The 25,866-nt window shown below is 54.4% G+C and overlaps 8 non-coding genes across 8 annotated transcripts; all 8 read right to left on the bottom strand.

Moving 5' to 3' along the window:
• Positions 1–715: 715 nt before the first annotated feature.
• On the bottom strand, positions 716–834 carry LOC138559012 (5S ribosomal RNA). Its single transcript, XR_011299130.1, has one exon. It is a non-coding gene; the product is annotated as a 5S ribosomal RNA (ribosomal RNA).
• A 3,126-nt stretch (positions 835–3,960) lies between these two features.
• Positions 3,961–4,079, bottom strand: LOC138558605 (5S ribosomal RNA). Its single transcript, XR_011298748.1, has one exon. It is a non-coding gene; the product is annotated as a 5S ribosomal RNA (ribosomal RNA).
• A 3,121-nt stretch (positions 4,080–7,200) lies between these two features.
• LOC138558593 (5S ribosomal RNA) lies at positions 7,201–7,319 on the bottom strand. Its single transcript, XR_011298737.1, has one exon. It is a non-coding gene; the product is annotated as a 5S ribosomal RNA (ribosomal RNA).
• A 3,110-nt stretch (positions 7,320–10,429) lies between these two features.
• Positions 10,430–10,548, bottom strand: LOC138558582 (5S ribosomal RNA). Its single transcript, XR_011298726.1, has one exon. It is a non-coding gene; the product is annotated as a 5S ribosomal RNA (ribosomal RNA).
• Positions 10,549–14,319: 3,771 nt separating this feature from the next.
• Positions 14,320–14,438, bottom strand: LOC138558571 (5S ribosomal RNA). Its single transcript, XR_011298715.1, has one exon. It is a non-coding gene; the product is annotated as a 5S ribosomal RNA (ribosomal RNA).
• Positions 14,439–17,559: 3,121 nt separating this feature from the next.
• Positions 17,560–17,678, bottom strand: LOC138558559 (5S ribosomal RNA). The gene has a single exon (XR_011298704.1). It is a non-coding gene; the product is annotated as a 5S ribosomal RNA (ribosomal RNA).
• A 3,126-nt stretch (positions 17,679–20,804) lies between these two features.
• Positions 20,805–20,923, bottom strand: LOC138558548 (5S ribosomal RNA). The gene has a single exon (XR_011298693.1). It is a non-coding gene; the product is annotated as a 5S ribosomal RNA (ribosomal RNA).
• A 3,121-nt stretch (positions 20,924–24,044) lies between these two features.
• Positions 24,045–24,163, bottom strand: LOC138558537 (5S ribosomal RNA). The gene has a single exon (XR_011298682.1). It is a non-coding gene; the product is annotated as a 5S ribosomal RNA (ribosomal RNA).
• Positions 24,164–25,866: the final 1,703 nt, after the last annotated feature.

Here is a 25,866-nt window from a genome sequence, read left to right as displayed (position 1 = left end):
CTTCAGCTGAAGGCCGACTTGGGAAGCACTGAGGCCAGACCCTGGGCTCCTGGGTCCCTCGGTTGAAGGCTCGAGGCCAGACCCCTTGGCTCCTGTGTCCCTTGGCTGAAGGCTCGACCAGGCTCGATCAGGCGAGATATTAGGTAGCATGGGGCCCAGCTGGGACTTCTAGGAAGCTTAGGGTGACGGCCGCTTCTGCCCCATCATCCAGAGGCCTGGCTATGGAGAGGCATGATGTGGCCTCCCTCCCTTCCTGCCTCTTGTAGGCACTTCTCCCCCGTGAGCACTTCCCGCTCCAGGTGTCCCCTTGTCTCCCAGGGTGCACTCTTCCTCTAGAGCCCACATATGCAGATGAGGCCCATCCACTTGCCTCCCCTAGCTGTAGGGGGCCTTGCGCGTCCACTGGAGAGAAAACAGGGAGACGCTGGAGGTGCTTTGCCAGGGACACGAGTGGCCCTTTCTGGCTGCATCCACCCACCCGAGGCGGCAAGCTGCTGCCCTGGCTTCAGTCTCCTGCTGCTGCTGCTGCTGCTCCAAGTTAGTTTGGCGACAACGTGTCCGCCTCTGACGGGGCTCTGCATTGGAGCGAGGGCTGCTGTCTGCCACTGTGCCTTTTTCACGCGCCGTGTTTGTTAAAATTAAAAGCGGAATGGAGGAAAAATGTAGTTCAAGACGGAGAAGACGAACGCCGCCTATCGGGCACAGAGTAGCAAAATGCCTACAGCACCTGGTATTCCCAGGCGGTCTCCCATCCAAGTACTAACCAGCCCCGACCCTGCTTAGCTTCCGAGATCGGACGAGATCGGGCGCATTCAGGGTGGTATGGCCGTAGGCGAAGAGTGCGCCGATTCCGAGCCTCTTGTGCTGTGTCGGCTCCTCCGACGTCCACTGCCCTCTTGCAAGGCTGAACGCTGTCCTCTGCAGTGTGCTTCTGCCCTTCTTTTTGCCTCAAGCTCAGGAGCCACAGCTGCCAGCTTGGAAAAGCAACGAGCAGCTCCATGCACCCACTTTTGAAATACCCACTTGCCTACTCATGTTTGCAAAGAAAGTGTCTGTAAATTCAGGCCAAGCCACACTTGCACTCACTCACCCAAGCATCCGTTCCTTACAAAACTTTAAAAAAAAACTCGGAAAGAAAGATGGAAATAAACACACACACAATTTTCCTGCTGGGGGCTCCTCGACGCTTTGGAAGGCAGAGGGTGATGTTGGTTGAGGCCCTTACCATATCGGGCTGGTGACCTACAAGTCCAGGAAAGAAGCAGGCCCAGTAACAGCAGCTGAGGCCCCCAGCCCAGCCCAGCCCAGGCAGGCATCAGCTTAAGGCTGACTCTCTACCCCACTGCTGCCCCAAGTTGGTTTGGCAAAAGTTTGCAAAGAAGCTGCCCGTGAATTTACCTCAAGCCACACTAGCACTCACCCAGGCGTCAGTTCCTTACAAAAATAGAAAGCACCTCTAAAAAAAGAAGAAATAAACACACACACAATTTTCCTGCTGCTGTCTCCTCGACTCTTTGGAAGGCAGAGGGCGATGTTGGTTGAGGCCTTACCTTCTCAGGCTGGCGGCCTACAAGTCCAGGAAAGAAGCAGGCCCAGTAACAGCAACTGAGGCCCCCAGCCCAGCCACGCCTAGGCAGGCATCAGCGGAAGGCTGACTCTCTACCCCAGTGCTGCCCCAAGTTGTTTTGGCAAAAGTTTGCAAAGAAGCTGCCCGTAAATTTACCTCAAGCCACACTAGCACTCACCCAGGCGTCGGTTCCTTACAAAAATAGAAAGCATCTCTAAAAAAGAAGAAATAAACACACACACAATTTTCCTGCTGGGGACTCCTCGACTCTTTGGAAGGCAGAGGGCGATGTTGGTTGAGGCCCTTACTTTCTCCGGCTGGTGGCCTACAAGTCCAGGAAAGAAGCAGGCCCAGTAACAGCAGCTGAGGCCCCCAGCCCAGCCACGCCTAGGCAGGCATCAGCAGAAGGCTGACTCTCTACCCCACTGCTGCCCCAAGTTGGTTTGGCAAAAGTTTGCAAAGAAGATGCCTGTAAATTTAACTCACGCCACACTAGCACTCACCCAGGCGTCAGTTCCTTACAAAAATAGAAAGCACCTCTAAAAAAAGAAGAAATAAACACACACACAATTTTCCTGCTGCGGTCTCCTCGACTCTTTGGAAGGCAGAGGGCGATGTTGGTTGAGGCCTTACCTTCTCAGGCTGGCGGCCTACAAGTCCAGGAAAGAAGCAGGCCCAGTAACAGCAACTGAGGCCCCCAGCCCAGCCACGCCTAGGCAGGCATCAGCGGAAGGCTGACTCTCTACCCCAGTGCTGCCCCAAGTTGGTTTGGCAAAAGTTTGCAAAGAAGCTGCCCGTAAATTTACCTCAAGCCACACTAGCACTCACCCAGGCGTCGGTTCCTTACAAAAATAGAAAGCATCTCTAAAAAAAGAAGAAATACACACACACAATTTTCCTGCTGGGGACACCTCGACTCTTTGGAAGGCAGAGGGCGATGTTGGTTGAGGCCCTTACCTTCTCGGGCTGGTGGCCTACAAGTCCAGGAAAGAAGCAGGCCCAGTAACAGCAGCTGAGGCCCCCAGACCAGCCCAGCCCAGGCAGGCATCAGCAGAAGGCTGACTCTCTACCCCACTGCTGCTCCAAGTTGGTTTGGCAAAAGTTTGCAAAGAAGATGCCTGTAAATTTAGCTCACGCCACACTAGCACTCACCCAGGCGTCGTTTCCTTACAAAAATAGAAAGCATCTCTAAAAAAGAAGAAATAAACACACACACAATTTTCCTGCTGGGGACTCCTCGACTCTTTGGAAGGCAGAGGGCGATGTTGGTTGAGGCCCTTACTTTCTCCGGCTGGTGGCCTACAAGTCCAGGAAAGAAGCAGGCCCAGTAACAGCAGCTGAGGCCCCCAGCCCAGCCACGCCTAGGCAGGCATCAGCGGAAGGCTGACTCTCTACCCCACTGCTGCCCCAAGTTGGTTTGGCAAAAGTTTGCAAAGAAGCTGCCCGTGAATTTACCTCAAGCCACACTAGCACTCATCCAGGCGTCAGTTCCTTGCAAAAATAGAAAGCACCTCTAAAAAAAGAAGAAATAAACACACACACAATTTTCCTGCTGCGGTCTCCTCGACTCCTTAGAAGGCGGAGGGCAACCTTCGCCGCTGGTGGCCTTCACATGCAGGAAAGAAGCACACCCAGGAACAGCAGCTGAGGCTCCCAGCCCAGGCAGGCTTCAGCTGAAGGCCGACTTGGGAAGCACTGAGGCCAGACCCTGGGCTCCTGGGTCCCTCGGCTGAAGGCTCGAGGCCAGACCCCTTGGCTCCTGTGTCCCTTGGCTGAAGGCTCGACCAGTGCTCGACCAGGCTCGATCAGGCGAGATATTAGGTAGCATGGGGCCCAGCTGGGACTTCCAGGAAGCTTAGGGTGACGGCCGCTTCTGCCCCATCATCCAGAGGCCTGGCTATGGAGAGGCATGATGTGGCCTCCCTCCCTTCCTGCCCCTTGTAGGCACTTCTCCCCCGTGAGCACTTCCCGCTCCAGGTGTCCCCTTGTCTCCCAGGGTGCACTCTTCCTCTAGAGCCCACATATGCAGATGAGGCCCATCCACTTGCCTCCCCTAGCTGTAGGGGGCCTTGCGCGTCCACTGGAGAGAAAACGGGGAGACGCTGGAGGTGCTTTGCCAGGGACACGAGTGGCCCTTTCTGGCTGCATCCACCCACCCGAGGCGGCAAGCTGCTGCCCTGGCTTCAGTCTCCTGCTGCTGCTGCTGCTGCTCCAAGTTAGTTTGGCGACAACGTGTCCGCCTCTGACGGGGCTCTGCATTGGAGCGAGGGCTGCTGTCTGCCCCTGTGCCTTTTTCACGCGCCGTGTTTGTTAAAATTAAAAGCGGAATGGAGGAAAAATGTAGTTCAAGACGGAGAAGACGAACGCCGCCTATCGGGCACAGAGTAGCAAAATGCCTACAGCACCTGGTATTCCCAGGCGGTCTCCCATCCAAGTACTAACCAGGCCCGACCCTGCTTAGCTTCCGAGATCGGACGAGATCGGGCGCATTCAGGGTGGTATGGCCGTAGGCGAAGAGTGCGCCGATTCCGAGCCTCTTGTGCTGTGTCGGCTCCTCCGACGTCCACTGCCCTCTTGCAAGGCTGAACGCTGTCCTCTGCAGTGTGCTTCTGCCCTTCTTTTTGCCTCAAGCTCAGGAGCCACAGCTGCCAGCTTGGAAAAGCAACGAGCAGCTCCATGCACCCACTTTTGAAATACCCACTTGCCTACTCATGTTTGCAAAGAAAGTGTCTGGAAATTCAGGCCAAGCCACACTTGCACTCACTCACCCAAGCATCCGTTCCTTACAAAACTTTAAAAAAAAACTCGGAAAGAAAGATGGAAATAAACACACACACAATTTTCCTGCTGGGGGCTCCTCGACGCTTTGGAAGGCAGAGGGTGATGTTGGTTGAGGCCCTTACCATCTCGGGCTGGTGGCCTCCAAGTCCAGGAAAGAAGCAGGCCCAGTAACAGCAGCTGAGGCCCCCAGCCCAGCCCAGGCAGGCATCAGCTTAAGGCTGACTCTCTACCCCACTGCTGCCCCAAGTTGGTTTGGCAAAAGTTTGCAAAGAAGCTGCCCGTGAATTTACCTCAAGCCACACTAGCACTCACCCAGGCGTCAGTTCCTTACAAAAATAGAAAGCACCTCTAAAAAAAGAAGAAATAAACACACACACAATTTTCCTGCTGCGGTCTCCTCGACTCTTTGGAAGGCAGAGGGCGATGTTGGTTGAGGCCTTACCTTCTCAGGCTGGCGGCCTACAAGTCCAGGAAAGAAGCAGGCCCAGTAACAGCAACTGAGGCCCCCAGCCCAGCCACGCCTAGGCAGGCATCAGCGGAAGGCTGACTCTCTACCCCAGTGCTGCCCCAAGTTGTTTTGGCAAAAGTTTGCAAAGAAGCTGCCCGTAAATTTACCTCAAGCCACACTAGCACTCACCCAGGCGTCGGTTCCTTACAAAAATAGAAAGCATCTCTAAAAAAGAAGAAATAAACACACACACAATTTTCCTGCTGGGGACTCCTCGACTCTTTGGAAGGCAGAGGGCGATGTTGGTTGAGGCCCTTACTTTCTCCGGCTGGTGGCCTACAAGTCCAGGAAAGAAGCAGGCCCAGTAACAGCAGCTGAGGCCCCCAGCCCAGCCACGCCTAGGCAGGCATCAGCAGAAGGCTGACTCTCTACCCCACTGCTGCCCCAAGTTGGTTTGGCAAAAGTTTGCAAAGAAGATGCCTGTAAATTTAACTCACGCCACACTAGCACTCACCCAGGCGTCAGTTCCTTACAAAAATAGAAAGCACCTCTAAAAAAAGAAGAAATAAACACACACACAATTTTCCTGCTGCGGTCTCCTCGACTCTTTGGAAGGCAGAGGGCGATGTTGGTTGAGGCCTTACCTTCTCAGGCTGGCGGCCTACAAGTCCAGGAAAGAAGCAGGCCCAGTAACAGCAACTGAGGCCCCCAGCCCAGCCACGCCTAGGCAGGCATCAGCGGAAGGCTGACTCTCTACCCCAGTGCTGCCCCAAGTTGGTTTGGCAAAAGTTTGCAAAGAAGCTGCCCGTAAATTTACCTCAAGCCACACTAGCACTCACCCAGGCGTCGGTTCCTTACAAAAATAGAAAGCATCTCTAAAAAAAGAAGAAATACACACACACAATTTTCCTGCTGGGGACACCTCGACTCTTTGGAAGGCAGAGGGCGATGTTGGTTGAGGCCCTTACCTTCTCGGGCTGGTGGCCTACAAGTCCAGGAAAGAAGCAGGCCCAGTAACAGCAGCTGAGGCCCCCAGACCAGCCCAGCCCAGGCAGGCATCAGCAGAAGGCTGACTCTCTACCCCACTGCTGCTCCAAGTTGGTTTGGCAAAAGTTTGCAAAGAAGATGCCTGTAAATTTAGCTCACGCCACACTAGCACTCACCCAGGCGTCGTTTCCTTACAAAAATAGAAAGCATCTCTAAAAAAGAAGAAATAAACACACACACAATTTTCCTGCTGGGGACTCCTCGACTCTTTGGAAGGCAGAGGGCGATGTTGGTTGAGGCCCTTACTTTCTCCGGCTGGTGGCCTACAAGTCCAGGAAAGAAGCAGGCCCAGTAACAGCAGCTGAGGCCCCCAGCCCAGCCACGCCTAGGCAGGCATCAGCAGAAGGCTGACTCTCTACCCCACTGCTGCCCCAAGTTGGTTTGGCAAAAGTTTGCAAAGAAGCTGCCCGTGAATTTACCTCAAGCCACACTAGCACTCATCCAGGCGTCAGTTCCTTGCAAAAATAGAAAGCACCTCTAAAAAAAGAAGAAATAAACACACACACAATTTTCCTGCTTCTATCCCCTCGACTCCTTGGAAGGCGGAGGGCAACCTTCGCCGCTGGTGGCCTTCACATGCAGGAAAGAAGCACACCCAGGAACAGCAGCTGAGGCTCCCAGCCCAGGCAGGCTTCAGCTGAAGGCCGACTTGGGAAGCACTGAGGCCAGACCCTGGGCTCCTGGGTCCCTCGGCTGAAGGCTCGAGGCCAGACCCCTTGGCTCCTGTGTCCCTTGGCTGAAGGCTCGACCAGTGCTCGACCAGGCTCGATCAGGCGAGATATTAGGTAGCATGGGGCCCAGCTGGGACTTCTAGGAAGCTTAGGGTGACGGCCGCTTCTGCCCCATCATCCAGAGGCCTGGCTATGGAGAGGCATGATGTGGCCTCCCTCCCTTCCTGCCTCTTGTAGGCACTTCTCCCCCGTGAGCACTTCCCGCTCCAGGTGTCCCCTTGTCTCCCAGGGTGCACTCTTCCTCTAGAGCCCACATATGCAGATGAGGCCCATCCACTTGCCTCCCCTAGCTGTAGGGGGCCTTGCGCGTCCACTGGAGAGAAAACGGGGAGACGCTGGAGGTGCTTTGCCAGGGACACGAGTGGCCCTTTCTGGCTGCATCCACCCACCCGAGGCGGCAAGCTGCTGCCCTGGCTTCAGTCTCCTGCTGCTGCTGCTGCTGCTCCAAGTTAGTTTGGCGACAACGTGTCCGCCTCTGACGGGGCTCTGCATTGGAGCGAGGGCTGCTGTCTGCCCCTGTGCCTTTTTCACGCGCCGTGTTTGTTAAAATTAAAAGCGGAATGGAGGAAAAATGTAGTTCAAGACGGAGAAGACGAACGCCGCCTATCGGGCACAGAGTAGCAAAATGCCTACAGCACCTGGTATTCCCAGGCGGTCTCCCATCCAAGTACTAACCAGGCCCGACCCTGCTTAGCTTCCGAGATCGGACGAGATCGGGCGCATTCAGGGTGGTATGGCCGTAGGCGAAGAGTGCGCCGATTCCGAGCCTCTTGTGCTGTGTCGGCTCCTCCGACGTCCACTGCCCTCTTGCAAGGCTGAACGCTGTCCTCTGCAGTGTGCTTCTGCCCTTCTTTTTGCCTCAAGCTCAGGAGCCACAGCTGCCAGCTTGGAAAAGCAACGAGCAGCTCCATGCACCCACTTTTGAAATACCCACTTGCCTACTCATGTTTGCAAAGAAAGTGTCTGTAAATTCAGGCCAAGCCACACTTGCACTCACTCACCCAAGCATCCGTTCCTTACAAAACTTTAAAAAAAAACTCGGAAAGAAAGATGGAAATAAACACACACACAATTTTCCTGCTGGGGGCTCCTCGACGCTTTGGAAGGCAGAGGGTGATGTTGGTTGAGGCCCTTACCATCTCGGGCTGGTGGCCTACAAGTCCAGGAAAGAAGCAGGCCCAGTAACAGCAGCTGAGGCCCCCAGGCCAGCCCAGGCAGGCATCAGCTTAAGGCTGACTCTCTACCCCACTGCTGCCCCAAGTTGGTTTGGCAAAAGTTTGCAAAGAAGCTGCCCGTGAATTTACCTCAAGCCACACTAGCACTCACCCAGGCGTCAGTTCCTTACAAAAATAGAAAGCACCTCTAAAAAAAGAAGAAATAAACACACACACAATTTTCCTGCTGGGGACTCCTCGACTCTTTGGAAGGCAGAGGGCGATGTTGGTTGAGGCCTTACCTTCTCAGGCTGGCGGCCTACAAGTCCAGGAAAGAAGCAGGCCCAGTAACAGCAACTGAGGCCCCCAGCCCAGCCACGCCTAGGCAGGCATCAGCGGAAGGCTGACTCTCTACCCCAGTGCTGCCCCAAGTTGTTTTGGCAAAAGTTTGCAAAGAAGCTGCCCGTAAATTTACCTCAAGCCACACTAGCACTCACCCAGGCGTCGGTTCCTTACAAAAATAGAAAGCATCTCTAAAAAAGAAGAAATAAACACACACACAATTTTCCTGCTGGGGACTCCTCGACTCTTTGGAAGGCAGAGGGCGATGTTGGTTGAGGCCCTTACTTTCTCCGGCTGGTGGCCTACAAGTCCAGGAAAGAAGCAGGCCCAGTAACAGCAGCTGAGGCCCCCAGCCCAGCCACGCCTAGGCAGGCATCAGCAGAAGGCTGACTCTCTACCCCACTGCTGCCCCAAGTTGGTTTGGCAAAAGTTTGCAAAGAAGATGCCTGTAAATTTAACTCACGCCACACTAGCACTCACCCAGGCGTCAGTTCCTTACAAAAATAGAAAGCACCTCTAAAAAAAGAAGAAATAAACACACACACAATTTTCCTGCTGCGGTCTCCTCGACTCTTTGGAAGGCAGAGGGCGATGTTGGTTGAGGCCTTACCTTCTCAGGCTGGCGGCCTACAAGTCCAGGAAAGAAGCAGGCCCAGTAACAGCAACTGAGGCCCCCAGCCCAGCCACGCCTAGGCAGGCATCAGCGGAAGGCTGACTCTCTACCCCAGTGCTGCCCCAAGTTGGTTTGGCAAAAGTTTGCAAAGAAGCTGCCCGTAAATTTACCTCAAGCCACACTAGCACTCACCCAGGCGTCGGTTCCTTACAAAAATAGAAAGCATCTCTAAAAAAAGAAGAAATACACACACACAATTTTCCTGCTGGGGACACCTCGACTCTTTGGAAGGCAGAGGGCGATGTTGGTTGAGGCCCTTACCTTCTCGGGCTGGTGGCCTACAAGTCCAGGAAAGAAGCAGGCCCAGTAACAGCAGCTGAGGCCCCCAGACCAGCCCAGCCCAGGCAGGCATCAGCAGAAGGCTGACTCTCTACCCCACTGCTGCTCCAAGTTGGTTTGGCAAAAGTTTGCAAAGAAGATGCCTGTAAATTTAGCTCACGCCACACTAGCACTCACCCAGGCGTCGTTTCCTTACAAAAATAGAAAGCATCTCTAAAAAAGAAGAAATAAACACACACACAATTTTCCTGCTGGGGACTCCTCGACTCTTTGGAAGGCAGAGGGCGATGTTGGTTGAGGCCCTTACTTTCTCCGGCTGGTGGCCTACAAGTCCAGGAAAGAAGCAGGCCCAGTAACAGCAGCTGAGGCCCCCAGCCCAGCCACGCCTAGGCAGGCATCAGCGGAAGGCTGACTCTCTACCCCACTGCTGCCCCAAGTTGGTTTGGCAAAAGTTTGCAAAGAAGCTGCCCGTGAATTTACCTCAAGCCACACTAGCACTCATCCAGGCGTCAGTTCCTTGCAAAAATAGAAAGCACCTCTAAAAAAAGAAGAAATAAACACACACACAATTTTCCTGCTGCGGTCTCCTCGACTCCTTAGAAGGCGGAGGGCAACCTTCGCCGCTGGTGGCCTTCACATGCAGGAAAGAAGCACACCCAGGAACAGCAGCTGAGGCTCCCAGCCCAGGCAGGCTTCAGCTGAAGGCCGACTTGGGAAGCACTGAGGCCAGACCCTGGGCTCCTGGGTCCCTCGGCTGAAGGCTCGAGGCCAGACCCCTTGGCTCCTGTGTCCCTTGGCTGAAGGCTCGACCAGGCTCGATCAGGCGAGATATTAGGTAGCATGGGGCCCAGCTGGGACTTCTAGGAAGCTTAGGGTGACGGCCGCTTCTGCCCCATCATCCAGAGGCCTGGCTATGGAGAGGCATGATGTGGCCTCCCTCCCTTCCTGCCTCTTGTAGGCACTTCTCCCCCGTGAGCACTTCCCGCTCCAGGTGTCCCCTTGTCTCCCAGGGTGCACTCTTCCTCTAGAGCCCACATATGCAGATGAGGCCCATCCACTTGCCTCCCCTAGCTGTAGGGGGCCTTGCGCGTCCACTGGAGAGAAAACGGGGAGACGCTGGAGGTGCTTTGCCAGGGACACGAGTGGCCCTTTCTGGCTGCATCCACCCACCCGAGGCGGCAAGCTGCTGCCCTGGCTTCAGTCTCCTGCTGCTGCTGCTGCTGCTCCAAGTTAGTTTGGCGACAACGTGTCCGCCTCTGACGGGGCTCTGCATTGGAGCGAGGGCTGCTGTCTGCCCCTGTGCCTTTTTCACGCGCCGTGTTTGTTAAAATTAAAAGCGGAATGGAGGAAAAATGTAGTTCAAGACGGAGAAGACGAACGCCGCCTATCGGGCACAGAGTAGCAAAATGCCTACAGCACCTGGTATTCCCAGGCGGTCTCCCATCCAAGTACTAACCAGGCCCGACCCTGCTTAGCTTCCGAGATCGGACGAGATCGGGCGCATTCAGGGTGGTATGGCCGTAGGCGAAGAGTGCGCCGATTCCGAGCCTCTTGTGCTGTGTCGGCTCCTCCGACGTCCACTGCCCTCTTGCAAGGCTGAACGCTGTCCTCTGCAGTGTGCTTCTGCCCTTCTTTTTGCCTCAAGCTCAGGAGCCACAGCTGCCAGCTTGGAAAAGCAACGAGCAGCTCCATGCACCCACTTTTGAAATACCCACTTGCCTACTCATGTTTGCAAAGAAAGTGTCTGTAAATTCAGGCCAAGCCACACTTGCACTCACTCACCCAAGCATCCGTTCCTTACAAAACTTTAAAAAAAAACTCGGAAAGAAAGATGGAAATAAACACACACACAATTTTCCTGCTGGGGGCTCCTCGACGCTTTGGAAGGCAGAGGGTGATGTTGGTTGAGGCCCTTACCATCTCGGGCTGGTGGCCTACAAGTCCAGGAAAGAAGCAGGCCCAGTAACAGCAGCTGAGGCCCCCAGGCCAGCCCAGGCAGGCATCAGCTTAAGGCTGACTCTCTACCCCACTGCTGCCCCAAGTTGGTTTGGCAAAAGTTTGCAAAGAAGCTGCCCGTGAATTTACCTCAAGCCACACTAGCACTCACCCAGGCGTCAGTTCCTTACAAAAATAGAAAGCACCTCTAAAAAAAGAAGAAATAAACACACACACAATTTTCCTGCTGCGGTCTCCTCGACTCTTTGGAAGGCAGAGGGCGATGTTGGTTGAGGCCTTACCTTCTCAGGCTGGCGGCCTACAAGTCCAGGAAAGAAGCAGGCCCAGTAACAGCAACTGAGGCCCCCAGCCCAGCCACGCCTAGGCAGGCATCAGCGGAAGGCTGACTCTCTACCCCAGTGCTGCCCCAAGTTGTTTTGGCAAAAGTTTGCAAAGAAGCTGCCCGTAAATTTACCTCAAGCCACACTAGCACTCACCCAGGCGTCGGTTCCTTACAAAAATAGAAAGCATCTCTAAAAAAGAAGAAATAAACACACACACAATTTTCCTGCTGGGGACTCCTCGACTCTTTGGAAGGCAGAGGGCGATGTTGGTTGAGGCCCTTACTTTCTCCGGCTGGTGGCCTACAAGTCCAGGAAAGAAGCAGGCCCAGTAACAGCAGCTGAGGCCCCCAGCCCAGCCCAGCCCAGGCAGGCATCAGCTTAAGGCTGACTCTCTACCCCACTGCTGCCCCAAGTTGGTTTGGCAAAAGTTTGCAAAGAAGCTGCCCGTGAATTTACCTCAAGCCACACTAGCACTCACCCAGGCGTCAGTTCCTTACAAAAATAGAAAGCACCTCTAAAAAAAGAAGAAATAAACACACACACAATTTTCCTGCTGCTGTCTCCTCGACTCTTTGGAAGGCAGAGGGCGATGTTGGTTGAGGCCTTACCTTCTCAGGCTGGCGGCCTACAAGTCCAGGAAAGAAGCAGGCCCAGTAACAGCAACTGAGGCCCCCAGCCCAGCCACGCCTAGGCAGGCATCAGCGGAAGGCTGACTCTCTACCCCAGTGCTGCCCCAAGTTGTTTTGGCAAAAGTTTGCAAAGAAGCTGCCCGTAAATTTACCTCAAGCCACACTAGCACTCACCCAGGCGTCGGTTCCTTACAAAAATAGAAAGCATCTCTAAAAAAGAAGAAATAAACACACACACAATTTTCCTGCTGGGGACTCCTCGACTCTTTGGAAGGCAGAGGGCGATGTTGGTTGAGGCCCTTACTTTCTCCGCCTGGTGGCCTACAAGTCCAGGAAAGAAGCAGGCCCAGTAACAGCAGCTGAGGCCCCCAGCCCAGCCACGCCTAGGCAGGCATCAGCAGAAGGCTGACTCTCTACCCCACTGCTGCCCCAAGTTGGTTTGGCAAAAGTTTGCAAAGAAGATGCCTGTAAATTTAACTCACGCCACACTAGCACTCACCCAGGCGTCAGTTCCTTACAAAAATAGAAAGCACCTCTAAAAAAAGAAGAAATAAACACACACACAATTTTCCTGCTGCGGTCTCCTCGACTCTTTGGAAGGCAGAGGGCGATGTTGGTTGAGGCCTTACCTTCTCAGGCTGGCGGCCTACAAGTCCAGGAAAGAAGCAGGCCCAGTAACAGCAACTGAGGCCCCCAGCCCAGCCACGCCTAGGCAGGCATCAGCGGAAGGCTGACTCTCTACCCCAGTGCTGCCCCAAGTTGGTTTGGCAAAAGTTTGCAAAGAAGCTGCCCGTAAATTTACCTCAAGCCACACTAGCACTCACCCAGGCGTCGGTTCCTTACAAAAATAGAAAGCATCTCTAAAAAAAGAAGAAATACACACACACAATTTTCCTGCTGGGGACACCTCGACTCTTTGGAAGGCAGAGGGCGATGTTGGTTGAGGCCCTTACCTTCTCGGGCTGGTGGCCTACAAGTCCAGGAAAGAAGCAGGCCCAGTAACAGCAGCTGAGGCCCCCAGACCAGCCCAGCCCAGGCAGGCATCAGCAGAAGGCTGACTCTCTACCCCACTGCTGCTCCAAGTTGGTTTGGCAAAAGTTTGCAAAGAAGATGCCTGTAAATTTAGCTCACGCCACACTAGCACTCACCCAGGCGTCGTTTCCTTACAAAAATAGAAAGCATCTCTAAAAAAGAAGAAATAAACACACACACAATTTTCCTGCTGGGGACTCCTCGACTCTTTGGAAGGCAGAGGGCGATGTTGGTTGAGGCCCTTACTTTCTCCGGCTGGTGGCCTACAAGTCCAGGAAAGAAGCAGGCCCAGTAACAGCAGCTGAGGCCCCCAGCCCAGCCACGCCTAGGCAGGCATCAGCGGAAGGCTGACTCTCTACCCCACTGCTGCCCCAAGTTGGTTTGGCAAAAGTTTGCAAAGAAGCTGCCCGTGAATTTACCTCAAGCCACACTAGCACTCATCCAGGCGTCAGTTCCTTGCAAAAATAGAAAGCACCTCTAAAAAAAGAAGAAATAAACACACACACAATTTTCCTGCTGCGGTCTCCTCGACTCCTTAGAAGGCGGAGGGCAACCTTCGCCGCTGGTGGCCTTCACATGCAGGAAAGAAGCACACCCAGGAACAGCAGCTGAGGCTCCCAGCCCAGGCAGGCTTCAGCTGAAGGCCGACTTGGGAAGCACTGAGGCCAGACCCTGGGCTCCTGGGTCCCTCGGCTGAAGGCTCGAGGCCAGACCCCTTGGCTCCTGTGTCCCTTGGCTGAAGGCTCGACCAGTGCTCGACCAGGCTCGATCAGGCGAGATATTAGGTAGCATGGGGCCCAGCTGGGACTTCCAGGAAGCTTAGGGTGACGGCCGCTTCTGCCCCATCATCCAGAGGCCTGGCTATGGAGAGGCATGATGTGGCCTCCCTCCCTTCCTGCCTCTTGTAGGCACTTCTCCCCCGTGAGCACTTCCCGCTCCAGGTGTCCCCTTGTCTCCCAGGGTGCACTCTTCCTCTAGAGCCCACATATGCAGATGAGGCCCATCCACTTGCCTCCCCTAGCTGTAGGGGGCCTTGCGCGTCCACTGGAGAGAAAACGGGGAGACGCTGGAGGTGCTTTGCCAGGGACACGAGTGGCCCTTTCTGGCTGCATCCACCCACCCGAGGCGGCAAGCTGCTGCCCTGGCTTCAGTCTCCTGCTGCTGCTGCTGCTGCTCCAAGTTAGTTTGGCGACAACGTGTCCGCCTCTGACGGGGCTCTGCATTGGAGCGAGGGCTGCTGTCTGCCCCTGTGCCTTTTTCACGCGCCGTGTTTGTTAAAATTAAAAGCGGAATGGAGGAAAAATGTAGTTCAAGACGGAGAAGACGAACGCCGCCTATCGGGCACAGAGTAGCAAAATGCCTACAGCACCTGGTATTCCCAGGCGGTCTCCCATCCAAGTACTAACCAGGCCCGACCCTGCTTAGCTTCCGAGATCGGACGAGATCGGGCGCATTCAGGGTGGTATGGCCGTAGGCGAAGAGTGCGCCGATTCCGAGCCTCTTGTGCTGTGTCGGCTCCTCCGACGTCCACTGCCCTCTTGCAAGGCTGAACGCTGTCCTCTGCAGTGTGCTTCTGCCCTTCTTTTTGCCTCAAGCTCAGGAGCCACAGCTGCCAGCTTGGAAAAGCAACGAGCAGCTCCATGCACCCACTTTTGAAATACCCACTTGCCTACTCATGTTTGCAAAGAAAGTGTCTGGAAATTCAGGCCAAGCCACACTTGCACTCACTCACCCAAGCATCCGTTCCTTACAAAACTTTAAAAAAAAACTCGGAAAGAAAGATGGAAATAAACACACACACAATTTTCCTGCTGGGGGCTCCTCGACGCTTTGGAAGGCAGAGGGTGATGTTGGTTGAGGCCCTTACCATCTCGGGCTGGTGGCCTCCAAGTCCAGGAAAGAAGCAGGCCCAGTAACAGCAGCTGAGGCCCCCAGCCCAGCCCAGGCAGGCATCAGCTTAAGGCTGACTCTCTACCCCACTGCTGCCCCAAGTTGGTTTGGCAAAAGTTTGCAAAGAAGCTGCCCGTGAATTTACCTCAAGCCACACTAGCACTCACCCAGGCGTCAGTTCCTTACAAAAATAGAAAGCACCTCTAAAAAAAGAAGAAATAAACACACACACAATTTTCCTGCTGCGGTCTCCTCGACTCTTTGGAAGGCAGAGGGCGATGTTGGTTGAGGCCTTACCTTCTCAGGCTGGCGGCCTACAAGTCCAGGAAAGAAGCAGGCCCAGTAACAGCAACTGAGGCCCCCAGCCCAGCCACGCCTAGGCAGGCATCAGCGGAAGGCTGACTCTCTACCCCAGTGCTGCCCCAAGTTGTTTTGGCAAAAGTTTGCAAAGAAGCTGCCCGTAAATTTACCTCAAGCCACACTAGCACTCACCCAGGCGTCGGTTCCTTACAAAAATAGAAAGCATCTCTAAAAAAGAAGAAATAAACACACACACAATTTTCCTGCTGGGGACTCCTCGACTCTTTGGAAGGCAGAGGGCGATGTTGGTTGAGGCCCTTACTTTCTCCGGCTGGTGGCCTACAAGTCCAGGAAAGAAGCAGGCCCAGTAACAGCAGCTGAGGCCCCCAGCCCAGCCACGCCTAGGCAGGCATCAGCAGAAGGCTGACTCTCTACCCCACTGCTGCCCCAAGTTGGTTTGGCAAAAGTTTGCAAAGAAGATGCCTGTAAATTTAACTCACGCCACACTAGCACTCACCCAGGCGTCAGTTCCTTACAAAAATAGAAAGCACCTCTAAAAAAAGAAGAAATAAACACACACACAATTTTCCTGCTGCGGTCTCCTCGACTCTTTGGAAGGCAGAGGGCGATGTTGGTTGAGGCCTTACCTTCTCAGGCTGGCGGCCTACAAGTCCAGGAAAGAAGCAGGCCCAGTAACAGCAACTGAGGCCCCCAGCCCAGCCACGCCTAGGCAGGCATCAGCGGAAGGCTGACTCTCTACCCCAGTGCTGCCCCAAGTTGGTTTGGCAAAAGTTTGCAAAGAAGCTGCCCGTAAATTTACCTCAAGCCACACTAGCACTCACCCAGGCGTCGGTTCCTTACAAAAATAGAAAGCATCTCTAAAAAAAGAAGAAATACACACACACAATTTTCCTGCTGGGGACACCTCGACTCTTTGGAAGGCAGAGGGCGATGTTGGTTGAGGCCCTTACCTTCTCGGGCTGGTGGCCTACAAGTCCAGGAAAGAAGCAGGCCCAGTAACAGCAGCTGAGGCCCCCAGACCAGCCCAGCCCAGGCAGGCATCAGCAGAAGGCTGACTCTCTACCCCACTGCTGCTCCAAGTTGGTTTGGCAAAAGTTTGCAAAGAAGATGCCTGTAAATTTAGCTCACGCCACACTAGCACTCACCCAGGCGTCGTTTCCTTACAAAAATAGAAAGCATCTCTAAAAAAGAAGAAATAAACACACACACAATTTTCCTGCTGGGGACTCCTCGACTCTTTGGAAGGCAGAGGGCGATGTTGGTTGAGGCCCTTACTTTCTCCGGCTGGTGGCCTACAAGTCCAGGAAAGAAGCAGGCCCAGTAACAGCAGCTGAGGCCCCCAGCCCAGCCACGCCTAGGCAGGCATCAGCAGAAGGCTGACTCTCTACCCCACTGCTGCCCCAAGTTGGTTTGGCAAAAGTTTGCAAAGAAGCTGCCCGTGAATTTACCTCAAGCCACACTAGCACTCATCCAGGCGTCAGTTCCTTGCAAAAATAGAAAGCACCTCTAAAAAAAGAAGAAATAAACACACACACAATTTTCCTGCTGCGGTCTCCTCGACTCCTTAGAAGGCGGAGGGCAACCTTCGCCGCTGGTGGCCTTCACATGCAGGAAAGAAGCACACCCAGGAACAGCAGCTGAGGCTCCCAGCCCAGGCAGGCTTCAGCTGAAGGCCGACTTGGGAAGCACTGAGGCCAGACCCTGGGCTCCTGGGTCCCTCGGCTGAAGGCTCGAGGCCAGACCCCTTGGCTCCTGTGTCCCTTGGCTGAAGGCTCGACCAGTGCTCGACCAGGCTCGATCAGGCGAGATATTAGGTAGCATGGGGCCCAGCTGGGACTTCTAGGAAGCTTAGGGTGACGGCCGCTTCTGCCCCATCATCCAGAGGCCTGGCTATGGAGAGGCATGATGTGGCCTCCCTCCCTTCCTGCCTCTTGTAGGCACTTCTCCCCCGTGAGCACTTCCCGCTCCAGGTGTCCCCTTGTCTCCCAGGGTGCACTCTTCCTCTAGAGCCCACATATGCAGATGAGGCCCATCCACTTGCCTCCCCTAGCTGTAGGGGGCCTTGCGCGTCCACTGGAGAGAAAACAGGGAGACGCTGGAGGTGCTTTGCCAGGGACACGAGTGGCCCTTTCTGGCTGCATCCACCCACCCGAGGCGGCAAGCTGCTGCCCTGGCTTCAGTCTCCTGCTGCTGCTGCTGCTGCTCCAAGTTAGTTTGGCGACAACGTGTCCGCCTCTGACGGGGCTCTGCATTGGAGCGAGGGCTGCTGTCTGCCCCTGTGCCTTTTTCACGCGCCGTGTTTGTTAAAATTAAAAGCGGAATGGAGGAAAAATGTAGTTCAAGACGGAGAAGACGAACGCCGCCTATCGGGCACAGAGTAGCAAAATGCCTACAGCACCTGGTATTCCCAGGCGGTCTCCCATCCAAGTACTAACCAGGCCCGACCCTGCTTAGCTTCCGAGATCGGACGAGATCGGGCGCATTCAGGGTGGTATGGCCGTAGGCGAAGAGTGCGCCGATTCCGAGCCTCTTGTGCTGTGTCGGCTCCTCCGACGTCCACTGCCCTCTTGCAAGGCTGAACGCTGTCCTCTGCAGTGTGCTTCTGCCCTTCTTTTTGCCTCAAGCTCAGGAGCCACAGCTGCCAGCTTGGAAAAGCAACGAGCAGCTCCATGCACCCACTTTTGAAATACCCACTTGCCTACTCATGTTTGCAAAGAAAGTGTCTGTAAATTCAGGCCAAGCCACACTTGCACTCACTCACCCAAGCATCCGTTCCTTACAAAACTTTAAAAAAAAACTCGGAAAGAAAGATGGAAATAAACACACACACAATTTTCCTGCTGGGGGCTCCTCGACGCTTTGGAAGGCAGAGGGTGATGTTGGTTGAGGCCCTTACCATATCGGGCTGGTGACCTACAAGTCCAGGAAAGAAGCAGGCCCAGTAACAGCAGCTGAGGCCCCCAGCCCAGCCCAGCCCAGGCAGGCATCAGCTTAAGGCTGACTCTCTACCCCACTGCTGCCCCAAGTTGGTTTGGCAAAAGTTTGCAAAGAAGCTGCCCGTGAATTTACCTCAAGCCACACTAGCACTCACCCAGGCGTCAGTTCCTTACAAAAATAGAAAGCACCTCTAAAAAAAGAAGAAATAAACACACACACAATTTTCCTGCTGCGGTCTCCTCGACTCTTTGGAAGGCAGAGGGCGATGTTGGTTGAGGCCTTACCTTCTCAGGCTGGCGGCCTACAAGTCCAGGAAAGAAGCAGGCCCAGTAACAGCAACTGAGGCCCCCAGCCCAGCCACGCCTAGGCAGGCATCAGCGGAAGGCTGACTCTCTACCCCAGTGCTGCCCCAAGTTGTTTTGGCAAAAGTTTGCAAAGAAGCTGCCCGTAAATTTACCTCAAGCCACACTAGCACTCACCCAGGCGTCGGTTCCTTACAAAAATAGAAAGCATCTCTAAAAAAGAAGAAATAAACACACACACAATTTTCCTGCTGGGGACTCCTCGACTCTTTGGAAGGCAGAGGGCGATGTTGGTTGAGGCCCTTACTTTCTCCGGCTGGTGGCCTACAAGTCCAGGAAAGAAGCAGGCCCAGTAACAGCAGCTGAGGCCCCCAGCCCAGCCACGCCTAGGCAGGCATCAGCAGAAGGCTGACTCTCTACCCCACTGCTGCCCCAAGTTGGTTTGGCAAAAGTTTGCAAAGAAGATGCCTGTAAATTTAACTCACGCCACACTAGCACTCACCCAGGCGTCAGTTCCTTACAAAAATAGAAAGCACCTCTAAAAAAAGAAGAAATAAACACACACACAATTTTCCTGCTGCGGTCTCCTCGACTCTTTGGAAGGCAGAGGGCGATGTTGGTTGAGGCCTTACCTTCTCAGGCTGGCGGCCTACAAGTCCAGGAAAGAAGCAGGCCCAGTAACAGCAACTGAGGCCCCCAGCCCAGCCACGCCTAGGCAGGCATCAGCGGAAGGCTGACTCTCTACCCCAGTGCTGCCCCAAGTTGGTTTGGCAAAAGTTTGCAAAGAAGCTGCCCGTAAATTTACCTCAAGCCACACTAGCACTCACCCAGGCGTCGGTTCCTTACAAAAATAGAAAGCATCTCTAAAAAAAGAAGAAATACACACACACAATTTTCCTGCTGGGGACACCTCGACTCTTTGGAAGGCAGAGGGCGATGTTGGTTGAGGCCCTTACCTTCTCGGGCTGGTGGCCTACAAGTCCAGGAAAGAAGCAGGCCCAGTAACAGCAGCTGAGGCCCCCAGACCAGCCCAGCCCAGGCAGGCATCAGCAGAAGGCTGACTCTCTACCCCACTGCTGCTCCAAGTTGGTTTGGCAAAAGTTTGCAAAGAAGATGCCTGTAAATTTAGCTCACGCCACACTAGCACTCACCCAGGCGTCGTTTCCTTACAAAAATAGAAAGCATCTCTAAAAAAGAAGAAATAAACACACACACAATTTTCCTGCTGGGGACTCCTCGACTCTTTGGAAGGCAGAGGGCGATGTTGGTTGAGGCCCTTACTTTCTCCGGCTGGTGGCCTACAAGTCCAGGAAAGAAGCAGGCCCAGTAACAGCAGCTGAGGCCCCCAGCCCAGCCACGCCTAGGCAGGCATCAGCAGAAGGCTGACTCTCTACCCCACTGCTGCCCCAAGTTGGTTTGGCAAAAGTTTGCAAAGAAGCTGCCCGTGAATTTACCTCAAGCCACACTAGCACTCATCCAGGCGTCAGTTCCTTGCAAAAATAGAAAGCACCTCTAAAAAAAGAAGAAATAAACACACACACAATTTTCCTGCTTCTATCCCCTCGACTCCTTGGAAGGCGGAGGGCAACCTTCGCCGCTGGTGGCCTTCACATGCAGGAAAGAAGCACACCCAGGAACAGCAGCTGAGGCTCCCAGCCCAGGCAGGCTTCAGCTGAAGGCCGACTTGGGAAGCACTGAGGCCAGACCCTGGGCTCCTGGGTCCCTCGGCTGAAGGCTCGAGGCCAGACCCCTTGGCTCCTGTGTCCCTTGGCTGAAGGCTCGACCAGTGCTCGACCAGGCTCGATCAGGCGAGATATTAGGTAGCATGGGGCCCAGCTGGGACTTCTAGGAAGCTTAGGGTGACGGCCGCTTCTGCCCCATCATCCAGAGGCCTGGCTATGGAGAGGCATGATGTGGCCTCCCTCCCTTCCTGCCTCTTGTAGGCACTTCTCCCCCGTGAGCACTTCCCGCTCCAGGTGTCCCCTTGTCTCCCAGGGTGCACTCTTCCTCTAGAGCCCACATATGCAGATGAGGCCCATCCACTTGCCTCCCCTAGCTGTAGGGGGCCTTGCGCGTCCACTGGAGAGAAAACGGGGAGACGCTGGAGGTGCTTTGCCAGGGACACGAGTGGCCCTTTCTGGCTGCATCCACCCACCCGAGGCGGCAAGCTGCTGCCCTGGCTTCAGTCTCCTGCTGCTGCTGCTGCTGCTCCAAGTTAGTTTGGCGACAACGTGTCCGCCTCTGACGGGGCTCTGCATTGGAGCGAGGGCTGCTGTCTGCCCCTGTGCCTTTTTCACGCGCCGTGTTTGTTAAAATTAAAAGCGGAATGGAGGAAAAATGTAGTTCAAGACGGAGAAGACGAACGCCGCCTATCGGGCACAGAGTAGCAAAATGCCTACAGCACCTGGTATTCCCAGGCGGTCTCCCATCCAAGTACTAACCAGGCCCGACCCTGCTTAGCTTCCGAGATCGGACGAGATCGGGCGCATTCAGGGTGGTATGGCCGTAGGCGAAGAGTGCGCCGATTCCGAGCCTCTTGTGCTGTGTCGGCTCCTCCGACGTCCACTGCCCTCTTGCAAGGCTGAACGCTGTCCTCTGCAGTGTGCTTCTGCCCTTCTTTTTGCCTCAAGCTCAGGAGCCACAGCTGCCAGCTTGGAAAAGCAACGAGCAGCTCCATGCACCCACTTTTGAAATACCCACTTGCCTACTCATGTTTGCAAAGAAAGTGTCTGGAAATTCAGGCCAAGCCACACTTGCACTCACTCACCCAAGCATCCGTTCCTTACAAAACTTTAAAAAAAAACTCGGAAAGAAAGATGGAAATAAACACACACACAATTTTCCTGCTGGGGGCTCCTCGACGCTTTGGAAGGCAGAGGGTGATGTTGGTTGAGGCCCTTACCATCTCGGGCTGGTGGCCTACAAGTCCAGGAAAGAAGCAGGCCCAGTAACAGCAGCTGAGGCCCCCAGCCCAGCCCAGGCAGGCATCAGCTTAAGGCTGACTCTCTACCCCACTGCTGCCCCAAGTTGGTTTGGCAAAAGTTTGCAAAGAAGCTGCCCGTGAATTTACCTCAAGCCACACTAGCACTCACCCAGGCGTCAGTTCCTTACAAAAATAGAAAGCACCTCTAAAAAAAGAAGAAATAAACACACACACAATTTTCCTGCTGCGGTCTCCTCGACTCTTTGGAAGGCAGAGGGCGATGTTGGTTGAGGCCTTACCTTCTCAGGCTGGCGGCCTACAAGTCCAGGAAAGAAGCAGGCCCAGTAACAGCAACTGAGGCCCCCAGCCCAGCCACGCCTAGGCAGGCATCAGCGGAAGGCTGACTCTCTACCCCAGTGCTGCCCCAAGTTGTTTTGGCAAAAGTTTGCAAAGAAGCTGCCCGTAAATTTACCTCAAGCCACACTAGCACTCACCCAGGCGTCGGTTCCTTACAAAAATAGAAAGCATCTCTAAAAAAGAAGAAATAAACACACACACAATTTTCCTGCTGGGGACTCCTCGACTCTTTGGAAGGCAGAGGGCGATGTTGGTTGAGGCCCTTACTTTCTCCGGCTGGTGGCCTACAAGTCCAGGAAAGAAGCAGGCCCAGTAACAGCAGCTGAGGCCCCCAGCCCAGCCACGCCTAGGCAGGCATCAGCAGAAGGCTGACTCTCTACCCCACTGCTGCCCCAAGTTGGTTTGGCAAAAGTTTGCAAAGAAGATGCCTGTAAATTTAACTCACGCCACACTAGCACTCACCCAGGCGTCAGTTCCTTACAAAAATAGAAAGCACCTCTAAAAAAAGAAGAAATAAACACACACACAATTTTCCTGCTGCGGTCTCCTCGACTCTTTGGAAGGCAGAGGGCGATGTTGGTTGAGGCCTTACCTTCTCAGGCTGGCGGCCTACAAGTCCAGGAAAGAAGCAGGCCCAGTAACAGCAACTGAGGCCCCCAGCCCAGCCACGCCTAGGCAGGCATCAGCGGAAGGCTGACTCTCTACCCCAGTGCTGCCCCAAGTTGGTTTGGCAAAAGTTTGCAAAGAAGCTGCCCGTAAATTTACCTCAAGCCACACTAGCACTCACCCAGGCGTCGGTTCCTTACAAAAATAGAAAGCATCTCTAAAAAAAGAAGAAATACACACACACAATTTTCCTGCTGGGGACACCTCGACTCTTTGGAAGGCAGAGGGCGATGTTGGTTGAGGCCCTTACCTTCTCGGGCTGGTGGCCTACAAGTCCAGGAAAGAAGCAGGCCCAGTAACAGCAGCTGAGGCCCCCAGACCAGCCCAGCCCAGGCAGGCATCAGCAGAAGGCTGACTCTCTACCCCACTGCTGCTCCAAGTTGGTTTGGCAAAAGTTTGCAAAGAAGATGCCTGTAAATTTAGCTCACGCCACACTAGCACTCACCCAGGCGTCGTTTCCTTACAAAAATAGAAAGCATCTCTAAAAAAGAAGAAATAAACACACACACAATTTTCCTGCTGGGGACTCCTCGACTCTTTGGAAGGCAGAGGGCGATGTTGGTTGAGGCCCTTACTTTCTCCGGCTGGTGGCCTACAAGTCCAGGAAAGAAGCAGGCCCAGTAACAGCAGCTGAGGCCCCCAGCCCAGCCACGCCTAGGCAGGCATCAGCAGAAGGCTGACTCTCTACCCCACTGCTGCCCCAAGTTGGTTTGGCAAAAGTTTGCAAAGAAGCTGCCCGTGAATTTACCTCAAGCCACACTAGCACTCATCCAGGCGTCAGTTCCTTGCAAAAATAGAAAGCACCTCTAAAAAAAGAAGAAATAAACACACACACAATTTTCCTGCTGCGGTCTCCTCGACTCCTTAGAAGGCGGAGGGCAACCTTCGCCGCTGGTGGCCTTCACATGCAGGAAAGAAGCACACCCAGGAACAGCAGCTGAGGCTCCCAGCCCAGGCAGGCTTCAGCTGAAGGCCGACTTGGGAAGCACTGAGGCCAGACCCTGGGCTCCTGGGTCCCTCGGCTGAAGGCTCGAGGCCAGACCCCTTGGCTCCTGTGTCCCTTGGCTGAAGGCTCGACCAGTGCTCGACCAGGCTCGATCAGGCGAGATATTAGGTAGCATGGGGCCCAGCTGGGACTTCTAGGAAGCTTAGGGTGACGGCCGCTTCTGCCCCATCATCCAGAGGCCTGGCTATGGAGAGGCATGATGTGGCCTCCCTCCCTTCCTGCCTCTTGTAGGCACTTCTCCCCCGTGAGCACTTCCCGCTCCAGGTGTCCCCTTGTCTCCCAGGGTGCACTCTTCCTCTAGAGCCCACATATGCAGATGAGGCCCATCCACTTGCCTCCCCTAGCTGTAGGGGGCCTTGCGCGTCCACTGGAGAGAAAACGGGGAGACGCTGGAGGTGCTTTGCCAGGGACACGAGTGGCCCTTTCTGGCTGCATCCACCCACCCGAGGCGGCAAGCTGCTGCCCTGGCTTCAGTCTCCTGCTGCTGCTGCTGCTGCTCCAAGTTAGTTTGGCGACAACGTGTCCGCCTCTGACGGGGCTCTGCATTGGAGCGAGGGCTGCTGTCTGCCCCTGTGCCTTTTTCACGCGCCGTGTTTGTTAAAATTAAAAGCGGAATGGAGGAAAAATGTAGTTCAAGACGGAGAAGACGAACGCCGCCTATCGGGCACAGAGTAGCAAAATGCCTACAGCACCTGGTATTCCCAGGCGGTCTCCCATCCAAGTACTAACCAGGCCCGACCCTGCTTAGCTTCCGAGATCGGACGAGATCGGGCGCATTCAGGGTGGTATGGCCGTAGGCGAAGAGTGCGCCGATTCCGAGCCTCTTGTGCTGTGTCGGCTCCTCCGACGTCCACTGCCCTCTTGCAAGGCTGAACGCTGTCCTCTGCAGTGTGCTTCTGCCCTTCTTTTTGCCTCAAGCTCAGGAGCCACAGTTGCCAGCTTGGAAAAGCAACGAGCAGCTCCATGCACCCACTTTTGAAATACCCACTTGCCTACTCATGTTTGCAAAGAAAGTGTCTGTAAATTCAGGCCAAGCCACACTTGCACTCACTCACCCAAGCATCCGTTCCTTACAAAACTTTAAAAAAAAACTCGGAAAGAAAGATGGAAATAAACACACACACAATTTTCCTGCTGGGGGCTCCTCGACGCTTTGGAAGGCAGAGGGTGATGTTGGTTGAGGCCCTTACCATATCGGGCTGGTGACCTACAAGTCCAGGAAAGAAGCAGGCCCAGTAACAGCAGCTGAGGCCCCCAGCCCAGCCCAGCCCAGGCAGGCATCAGCTTAAGGCTGACTCTCTACCCCACTGCTGCCCCAAGTTGGTTTGGCAAAAGTTTGCAAAGAAGCTGCCCGTGAATTTACCTCAAGCCACACTAGCACTCACCCAGGCGTCAGTTCCTTACAAAAATAGAAAGCACCTCTAAAAAAAGAAGAAATAAACACACACACAATTTTCCTGCTGCGGTCTCCTCGACTCTTTGGAAGGCAGAGGGCGATGTTGGTTGAGGCCTTACCTTCTCAGGCTGGCGGCCTACAAGTCCAGGAAAGAAGCAGGCCCAGTAACAGCAACTGAGGCCCCCAGCCCAGCCACGCCTAGGCAGGCATCAGCGGAAGGCTGACTCTCTACCCCAGTGCTGCCCCAAGTTGTTTTGGCAAAAGTTTGCAAAGAAGCTGCCCGTAAATTTACCTCAAGCCACACTAGCACTCACCCAGGCGTCGGTTCCTTACAAAAATAGAAAGCATCTCTAAAAAAGAAGAAATAAACACACACACAATTTTCCTGCTGGGGACTCCTCGACTCTTTGGAAGGCAGAGGGCGATGTTGGTTGAGGCCCTTACTTTCTCCGGCTGGTGGCCTACAAGTCCAGGAAAGAAGCAGGCCCAGTAACAGCAGCTGAGGCCCCCAGCCCAGCCACGCCTAGGCAGGCATCAGCAGAAGGCTGACTCTCTACCCCACTGCTGCCCCAAGTTGGTTTGGCAAAAGTTTGCAAAGAAGATGCCTGTAAATTTAACTCACGCCACACTAGCACTCACCCAGGCGTCAGTTCCTTACAAAAATAGAAAGCACCTCTAAAAAAAGAAGAAATAAACACACACACAATTTTCCTGCTGCGGTCTCCTCGACTCTTTGGAAGGCAGAGGGCGATGTTGGTTGAGGCCTTACCTTCTCAGGCTGGCGGCCTACAAGTCCAGGAAAGAAGCAGGCCCAGTAACAGCAACTGAGGCCCCCAGCCCAGCCACGCCTAGGCAGGCATCAGCGGAAGGCTGACTCTCTACCCCAGTGCTGCCCCAAGTTGGTTTGGCAAAAGTTTGCAAAGAAGCTGCCCGTAAATTTACCTCAAGCCACACTAGCACTCACCCAGGCGTCGGTTCCTTACAAAAATAGAAAGCATCTCTAAAAAAAGAAGAAATACACACACACAATTTTCCTGCTGGGGACACCTCGACTCTTTGGAAGGCAGAGGGCGATGTTGGTTGAGGCCCTTACCTTCTCGGGCTGG

The sequence above is a fragment of the Ambystoma mexicanum genome, unplaced genomic scaffold (genome assembly GCF_040938575.1).
Source record: "Ambystoma mexicanum isolate Mex_15411 unplaced genomic scaffold, UKY_AmexF1_1 Mex_scaf34, whole genome shotgun sequence".
NCBI lineage: Eukaryota > Metazoa > Chordata > Amphibia > Caudata > Ambystomatidae > Ambystoma > Ambystoma mexicanum.
Note: the sequence above shows the minus strand (reverse complement) of the source record. Positions and strands in the feature narration are given on the sequence as shown.